Raw genomic sequence first — 9227 nt, 5'->3', positions numbered from 1 at the left:
CTTCTTGAGGTGACTCGCCTCCCTACAGTGTTCACTGAAGGGAATGGATTTACCCAGACAGGCCTGGCCCTTGGTAGAAATGCTGCACAGCTCTGCGTAGAAGCAGTTAGTCATCTGTACTTGCAGAGGCCGTAAAACAAATGTGGTGAACTGTAAAAGATTAAAGAGCCAGTTTTCCTGCCAGCTACCAGAAAGTTTCACATATACTTATTAAAGTTCTTATAGCAATGGCATCTGTCATTTAAAAAAAAAACTTTTTATTGACACATAATACCCAGAGTGTTTGTTTTTATGACAGAAGTGGTTCTTGAAAGAGTTGACCTCTCTGTAACTCTAACACATTTCTATGTCAACCAGACATGACTCTAGGTCAATGGTTCTCAGAGTGGTCTGGGGACCCCTGGGAGTTCTTAAGGTCCCAACTATTTTCAAAATGATACTAAGACCTTTGTTCGCCTTTTTCACTCTTATTCTTTGACAAGCGTGCAATGGAGTTTTCCTGTGGCTACATGACACATGATGGTATCATCACTAATTAATATGTGCTTGGATATTCTTATTTTTAAAATGTCTTAGTTTTAAATGTTCTAATGTGATGAATATAGATGGATGTAACCCACATAAACAAAAGTTCTTAGGGGGGTCCTCAAGAATTTTTCAAAGTAAAAAGTGGTTCTGTAATCCTTTTCTAAGAGTTTGGTCAGCGGAGGGTGTTTATTACTTTTTAATAATAAACTTATTCCTAACATACCTGAGTTTACAATCACCTTCCAATGTGTAAGAAGTTGAATGAGATGAAATTAGAAAGATAAACCATTCTCCTTGAGTTTCCTCTCATCTTTTAGGATGCTCCCAAAGGCCGGAGTAACTTATTTTCTAAAAAGAGGGGTATTCTTTCTACCACAGATCTCCAAAGATGGGGTCTTTATTCTAACTTGCTAGGCATTCTTTTGACAAGAACAGCCCTAGTTACTGTAATTGTTAATAAGGCAGCCTGTCGAGTGCCGGAATCCGTTTTTCTGTGTGATCAGAACCCGGCTGCATTCCTCCTTCCTGACATTTCATCCACTCTGCTTCGAGGTCTTAAGAATTAGCTGTTCTTGGATTAAGTGCCCTTAATCAGCTCGTTTTACATTACAATGTAAAGTTTCGCTCATGTTCTGCAGAGAACTTGATTTTCATTTGCTGTCCATGATCACAGAATAGTAAGTGGATTCCCAGGAAATTTCATGAAGTGGAATGATAATGCAGAGACAAGAGTCGGGGGGGAGTGGGGGGCAGGTGTCGGGGGATGTGAAGCTAATTGATTAGTTTAGAATCTTCTAATTTCCATGAGGAATGGAGCAGCCCAATTTGTATCTCTTCTTCTTGGCATCGTGTTCTCACAGATTGTCTGATGTTTCATTATCATCTTGACAGAACAGCCGATGTAGAATTCTGTTGACTAGGATATCCGTTGAGTTTTTGCCATGTGCATTAATAGTCCATGATTAGATTATTTTGACTCTACTAGTTGATTATCTGAGAGCTTGAGGAGTTAAGAGGAGAGTGTCTCTGAGTCCCGAGTTTTCAGTGCCACTGTCCTTTGAACACAGCAGACACCTCCATCCCCAACACCAATATACTGGGCTTTGAGGACCATAAATGACAGGTGTTAATGTCCTCTCCTAACAAAACTTGTGGGCAGAATGCTCCCCTATTTAGAATTTTCCTAATCCTTACATACAGCTGGCTTGAGTGTTTTCATATGTCAGGACTGGTCCTTTGCCTGGTTTCAGTGTTAATTTGCATGCTTGTCATCCTAGGGTTTTGTTTTCATGCCCCCAACCTGTTTTTGGAGTCTCTTCCCAGTGGATTTGAAAAATCCTGGCTACTAGTGTGAGGATTTTCGCATATGCACACAAAGTAGAAGTGAACAGATTGTGGCTTTTGCCAAATAAGCCTCTTTGGTATTCCTCACCCCCTGAAAATAACATTATTTCTCCAAGTAATCATTATAGAAAAACACCACAGAGCAAGTTCTCCTCACAAACACACGCCACCTAAACAACTGGGCAGGTCATGTGCTGCTGTTGCTGCAGCTGTTTGCTGATCCCAACAGGGTCCAACTCTTGTGAGCAAGGAGGTGTTTATGGCCTGGAGACAAAGCCTGGCTGCAGTGGGAGGGTTGCTGGCTGTCAGCCCTCATTTATCAGCCTGTTTTTCCTTACCCTTGGAAGACTTGGGATCTTCATGGGAGACAGCATGGTGGAGAGGAGGAGGCCGGGTTTTGCTGTCTTGTCCTTCCCAGTAACTGGTTCTGTATTTGCTCTATCCTTTGTTTTTGTTTTTTCAATCACGTAGTCATTTGCTAAGGATGTATTGAATTCTAGTCATGGACTAGGCAAAAAGCTAGTTGTGAGGAGAACAAAGTGAACAAGACAAAGTCCCTGCCTTCCCTGGGAGACACGCCAGAAAACTGTGATGGTGAGTGCTAGATGGTGCCTTGACACAAGGAGGGAGGCCTTGGTGTGTAGGTTGAAGAAGTCTCTTCTAGAAGGAGTTGTGAAGGATGAGTAGGAATTCTCTAAGCAGTTAGGGAATGAGGAGGAGAGGAGAAAGGAGAGATTGGTGTCTTATGTATCCATCTACCCGATTCCCCCATTCCTGCCACCGTGCAGGCATTATGATTGATTGGGAACTGTTTCCCAGTGAGCTCACCCTTGGCTTCACAGTCTTTCTCCAGACGTGGCTCCAGACAGCCTCTCACACAATCGTCCTTAGACTTGAGTGAGCAAACAAGTCAATGGCCCTGGTTATTGAAATGCAGGTCTGATTTAGTAGATCTGGGGATAGCCTGGGACCTGCATTCCTAATGTAAACACACTCTTCCCACCACTAGATGATCCTGATGCAGGTGTGCTCAGCAGCTGCCACTTTGCTGAGAAGTCAACACGGCATGGTCTCACTCCATAGATGGACTGTGAATTGATAAGACCAATGTGGGGCAATTTGGCAATTCCTATTAAATTTTGACCCTGTAAAGATACGTAAGAGTGGGTTTTTAGAAAAGCATCATTGTGATAGAAACTATTAGAAACTATGGAAATGACTCTCATTAGGAGAGCAGAGAGGTGACTTAAGGAGACCTGGTTACAGTGGCAGCCTTGTCATCTATGGAAGCTCAGATCTGGTGGAGCTCATACTCCTTGCAGAGGTCTGGCATCATGCCCTGTTCACCCCGGCTTTGACTTTTGTCTTCTGCCTTCCATTTCTGCACTGTGGGAAGGAAGTCCTGGGACATGGAGAAGGTCAATAACATGTTATTTGCATTTTGCATTATTTGCATTATTTGCATTTTGCTTGCCTTAATTATATCGCTCTCTCTTTATAAATGTCTTTGAACAACACTCGTAAAATTAAAATTGTAAAGTTGAATTTGCTTTTAAATATTTGCTTGATTTATTTTCTTGTATCATACTCTGAAATTAAGCATGTCTGGTTTATGCTGGATATTTGTAATCACTATGTAACTGTTCTTATTTTTCTGGTTCTTCCATTGTAGACTCCCATGGCAGTAAACATGTTACATACCTTCATGCTTTATTTTTTTCCAATTACAATTATACCACTAAATTCACTGAGGAAATAAACATTACATTTTTAAAAGTCTTTGTTTTTCTTCACTGTAATCCACCTTTCGAAGAAAACCTGAACCCAAGAAGCTGACTGTTGATGGAACTTAAACAAGTCTTTAAGCAAAGAACACCTTGGAGGCACACAATTGAGTAGAAGCAAGGAGGCAGCATTTGTTGGTTTTTAAGAGTCATTTTGTTCTGATCTTGCTACACTCACTTGCTGCATTACTGTGGTATAGTAGAAAAAGCATAGGATTGGGATCTGAGGGGTGTCTTCTATAGTCCTGGTGCTGCTATGTCTCTTTAGCCAATTGTTTAATCCCTCTGGACATCATTTTATGATCTATAGAATGAGAACAGTAGCTTAGTTAATTAGGGAGACTTCATAGTGTACAGGTTAAGAGCGTAGGCTCTGAATGCGTGGGTTTGAATGTCAGGTTCAACCCTTAGTGGCTCTGCAGGCTTGGGAAAGTTACTCAACTTCTCTGGTCCAGAGTTTTCTCATCTTTAAAATGGAGATAATAATAGTACATAGCTGAGAGATTGAGAATTAAGCAAGGATGCTTGTAAAGCATATTAAACAATGTCTGGTGGACAATATATGCCCAATGAAGCTAGCTATCATTGTTACTGTTGTTCTTGTTATTTCCATAATACTTCTATCATCATCGTCATCATCATCCTCATTCTCATTTTTAAGGGCTTTTTCTGCTGTAAAATACATTGAAACCATTTGCTCAAAAAAGGAGATTAAAAAGCAGCATTTAAATTCTAAAACACTAAGTGCAAAAGAACTTGATAGGGAAGAACGGCTCGTGATATTGTCACATAACAGTTGACTGTCTTCAGCCTGACTTGGTTGCATTTCTCCACTCCCAGCGATCTGTAAATCCAGTGGATGTCTTCCATTCCTCATCTTACTGAAGGGCCTGGCAACACTGACCGCTCTCTCACTGTCACAGTCAAGACCATAATTGGTCAGTAAATCAAAAAGGTTGGTTGGAACAGGGAATTATTTTTTAAAAGGTATATATTGTAAACATTTTATTTTAGCATAAAACACAAAACTGATTGTGTTTTCACAATGAATTCATTGAAAACATACATTCATCTGCCCATCATTAGGTGCAGAGCTGTGGTCTTTGGCAGTGTTTCTGCGGACTAGCTCTGCGTCATCTTTTGGCATAAACCCATGATACAGTAGCTAAGCATTTCAATCAACATTGTGAAGATGGAGGGAGACCTTAGATGTTTACAAAGGTATCTGAGTGTAACCCCGCACATTTTAAAATTACTTTTCCCTTCGCTTTCTGTTATATCCTTACCTTCATATACCTTGACGGCTATTATTATTATTTTTTTAGTTTTCTTTAGAATCTTTGGTTTCTTACGAGTAACTCTCATTCACTGTTTGTACAGTAGTTCCCCCTTATCCTTGGTTTCATTTTCTGTGGTTTTGGTTACCTGTAGTCAACCATGGTTCCAAAATATGAAATGAAAAATTCTAGAAATAATGCATAAGTTTTCAATTGCTCACTATTCTGAGTAGCATGGTGAAATCTGGTGCCATCCTGCTCTATTCCACCCAGGACGTGGATCATCTATTTGTCCTGTGTATCCATGCTGTCCATAATATACCCACCCACTACCCACTTAGTGGCCACTCAATGATCAGTTCCACTGTCTTGGGATAGAACTGCCTGTGTTCAAGTCACCCTTATTTTACTCAACAGTGGCCCCAAAGCACAAAGCTAGTGATGCTGGCAATTCAGATATGCCAAAATGAAGCTGTAAAGTGCTTCCTTTAAGTGAGAAAGAAGAAAACTCATATGCTGAAGTTGCTAAGATCTACGGTAAGAATGAATCTTCCATCTATGAAATTGTGAGGAAGGAAAAGAAATCATGCTGGTAGTTTTGCTGTCACACCTCAGGCTGCAAAAGTTATGGCTACAGTGCATGACATGTGCTTAGTGAAGATGAAAAAGGCATTAAATTTTTAGGTGGAAGACGTGAAGAGAAATGCACTCTGACTGGCAGCAGTTGGGTTCTTTACTATCTGTGGTTTCAGGCATATCCCCTGTGGAGAAGAGGGGACCACTCTATTTCAGTTTGTATTCATATAATATTTGATTAGGCTTATTCATTATAACCAGTGCAACTGGCATAAACAGGTTTGAGACTATACCTAGCCAGCTGTTGGTTAGCCTACAGCCCAGCTAATGAAGCAGAAAGTCATGGGTGGACTGGAGAGTGCCCTATTAGACTTTGTGTCCAGCGTGCAGGGGCATCTACCGTGTGTCCTGGAAGGAATGAAGGGCTTTGGGGGATCTGACCCAGTGGGTAAGAGGAGGTCACTGATGAGATGTTCTGCTGTTCCGTCTTCCCTTGGCTTCTAGGACAGCACTCTTCTGCTTTGCTTCTTGCCTCTCGAGCTGCTCCTCTGCCTCCTTTGCAGATCTGCCCATCTGCGCTCAGCCACTAAATATTGAAAGTTTGGTAATTCTTGGTTGGAGACCTGATCTTCTGTCTGCATGTTCTCTCATAATGAGAGTTTATCCAAGCCCCTGACCTTGGTGAGCATTTACGCACAGGTACATGAGCCTCAGTTTTCTATCCCCAATCCAGAGTTCTCCATTTGAGCTGAAGATCTTACATTAATGGCCTGACTAATGTTTCCTCTGGGATATCACAGAGGCCCTCTGTAGTCAACATGACCAAAGCCAAGTGGGGAAAGTCACCACCATCTGTTCAGGTCCATGCAAACCAGAGACCTAGGAGCTGTCTTTGCCGTCCCTCTCCCTCATCTCCCAGCCATCTCTTTGGCTTTCTTTTCTTATGATGGAAAAAAAAAAAGAAAGAAAGAGACTTGAGAACAGGGTCTGATAAAAGGTAAGAGAAGGCAAAATAACATCTTCTCTGATGGGTGTGGAACAGACACTAGGTTAGTTTTATAGCATTTGTTAAACTTCTTGTTTTAATCCTGGGTTAGGGGTGCCTGTCCTGCCTCAGGAGCAGTTAGAGTCAGGAGGTAGAGACAGGCCAAGACCTAGTGTTTGATGAAGCTAACTTGCCTACGGAAGCCACCTGAGGGAGCATAGACATGGGAGACATGTTAACCTGAACAGGATGCTGGTGGACTTCAGGTCATGCAGCATCATGGTGCAGTGGGAGAGAGCCCTTGGACAGGCCTCAGGCTCTTATCCTACCTGCCTTCCTTCTCTGAGGCCACCACCTCTGTGCGCCTGGATGTGGCCAGACACTATCTCTTCAGCCTCCCCTTTCTATGCCATAGCTAAGGATAGACATTTAGGGCTTATTTTTTCATTTTAAATGTTTTGCCTGAAATGCTCCCAGACAGAGCTGCAAGCAAGGCAGGCCTGAGGTGGGAGGAGAATTTAAGATATGAGCCCTTGTTCTGGCAGTTAGTAGAGGAAATTAAAAATTGTGGGTTAGGAAGGAAAGTGGAGAAGCTGACATTTTATGACTCTTTCAGAGAAATATTTTCTGTTTGCACATTTAATTTTACAAATTGGGATGGATTTGAGACAGGCATGGAGAGTGGTCAGGATGGAGGTGACATGTCTTCTGCCTTTGCTTTGTGTGCTGTGTCCTTAATGTATTCCTGCCGCGATTCCACCTCTTTCCCCTGCTGTGCCTCCCTGGTGCCCCCTGCAGCCCTCCTCCTGCTGCTTCCTGGTCACTTCTAGAGATGGGGCCATTTTCTAGAACCAGCTCCCTAGGCTTCTGCAGTTCCACTGCAGACATGCCCTGCCCCTTCCTCCTCACATCCCTTTCCATAAGTACTTCAGCAGCCTGTAGTGGAGTTCGGTGCAAGTCAGAGGCAGCAGTCTGTCAGCATGGCTTTTGCCTCGTTGATTTTTCTGAGTCTTGATGTTCTAGACCATTTTTGGCTCATATTCAGAAATGGCTGAGAAATTAAAGTCAGGTGTGAAAGCTGAAGAATATTGATGCAGAGCTGGAGTGGTTCCGAGACTTAAGGATCAACTCGTGGACATGACAGTCTGTCACGCTTAGTAACAATGTGTGAGGTGATTAGGGTTATGAATAATGGTGATAACAACAATGATTTTAGCAGCTCCCATGTGTGGAGGAGTTACCAGTTCCAGGTGCAGTTCTAGTACTTTATGTGCATTATCTCAATCCTCATAGCAGCCCGATGAGAAAGGTGTTATTTTTATCCTCTGTAGACAAAAATTGAGGCCCATAAGCATTCATAATTCATCCAAAGTCATATGGCTAGTAAGGAAGGGATGGCACTGAAATTTGAACCCAGGTAATCTAGCTCCAGATCAGGAACTGGAGCCAATACACCACCCATCTGCCTGAGCCAGATTTGATGAATAATCAGCTTTCTCTCCTATAATTCAATTCCAGATTTCTGTTCTTTATTTGCCTAATAGGATCTGCATAATTTAGAAGTAAGATAAAGTGCACTCTGGTTAAAACAAAGTAATAATCCTACTCATTTCTTATGAATTTGTGGGGATTTCAGATATCACGAAGCCTTCCCACTCCACTCCCCAAGGAACCAGACCAGAAAGTACAGGAAGGGGAAAGCTATGTTAAGTTGAAGCATTAATACCACACAGATGCATTTATTAAGTGTGTGAGGGAGACGTTGCCTTTCTGGAGCATAACATAAATCATCTGGAAAATTCAGTACAAAGCATTTCCAGGGACTCAACACAACCAACTGGAGGGCCTACTGTCTATTGATATTTCTGCTATGAATAATCTCTGTGGGATGCCGGCTGGCTGCTTGCCTCCAGCAGTTATTTCTAGTTTTGCTAGAGCAATGATTCGCAGCCTGTAATCCCCGCATGGGGTGAGATGTGTGACTCAGGAGGACGCTTGGGGCCTGCCAACAGGGCAGAAGAAGGTCGGGAACGCAGTGGCTCCTGAGAGGTAAACATTTTAGAAGCTGTGTGATTGTGTTACTAGAGATTCTTGAAGAGCAGACATTTAAGGGACACAGGGAGCAAACCATCAAACATGAAGGCAGTAAAAAGTTGTATTTTTCTCCCTCCAATTTGGAATAGCGACAGTTAGTTAAGAAAAAAAAATTTGGCTGGGCGCGGTGGCTCACGCTTGTAATCCCAGCACTCTGGGAGACCGAGGCAGGCGGATCACAAGATCAGGAGATCGAGACCACGGTGAAACCCCATCTCTACTAAAAAATACAAAAAAATTAGCTGGGCATGGTGGCGGGCACCTGTAGTCCCAGCTACTCGGAGAGGCTGAGGCAGGAGAATGGCATGAACCCGGGAGGCAGAGCTTGCAGTGAGCCGAGATCGTGCCACTGCACTCCAGCATGGGTGACAGAGCGAGACTCTGTCTCAAAAAAAAAAAAAAAAAAAAAAAGAAAAAACAATTTAATGTGCTTCAAGGAAGGTTACTCTTTTGATCCCACATTGTAAGGGTTGTGACAGCTTGTCCCCATTCCTTGGTGTTACGGATTTATTTTGGGAAAAAGAAGTGACCTTAACTCATAGCTATAGCTAAAGAATGTTGAAAAAGGAATTAAATTGGCACCTCCATAAAAGTCAACAAGGGATCATGGTTTTTTTGGACTATAAGAAAATGCATCTG

The 9227-nt window shown here is 42.5% G+C and overlaps 1 protein-coding gene across 5 annotated transcripts in view; it reads left to right on the top strand.

The window, feature by feature from the left end:
- RFTN1 (raftlin, lipid raft linker 1) overlaps positions 1 to 9227 on the top strand; it is a 203673-nt gene that overhangs the window by 56330 nt on the left and 138116 nt on the right. The window lies entirely within an intron of this gene.

Source organism: Symphalangus syndactylus, chromosome 10, assembly GCF_028878055.3.
Source record: "Symphalangus syndactylus isolate Jambi chromosome 10, NHGRI_mSymSyn1-v2.1_pri, whole genome shotgun sequence".
NCBI classification, from domain to species: Eukaryota; Metazoa; Chordata; class Mammalia; order Primates; family Hylobatidae; genus Symphalangus; species Symphalangus syndactylus.
This window is presented reverse-complemented; position numbering and strand designations above follow the sequence as displayed.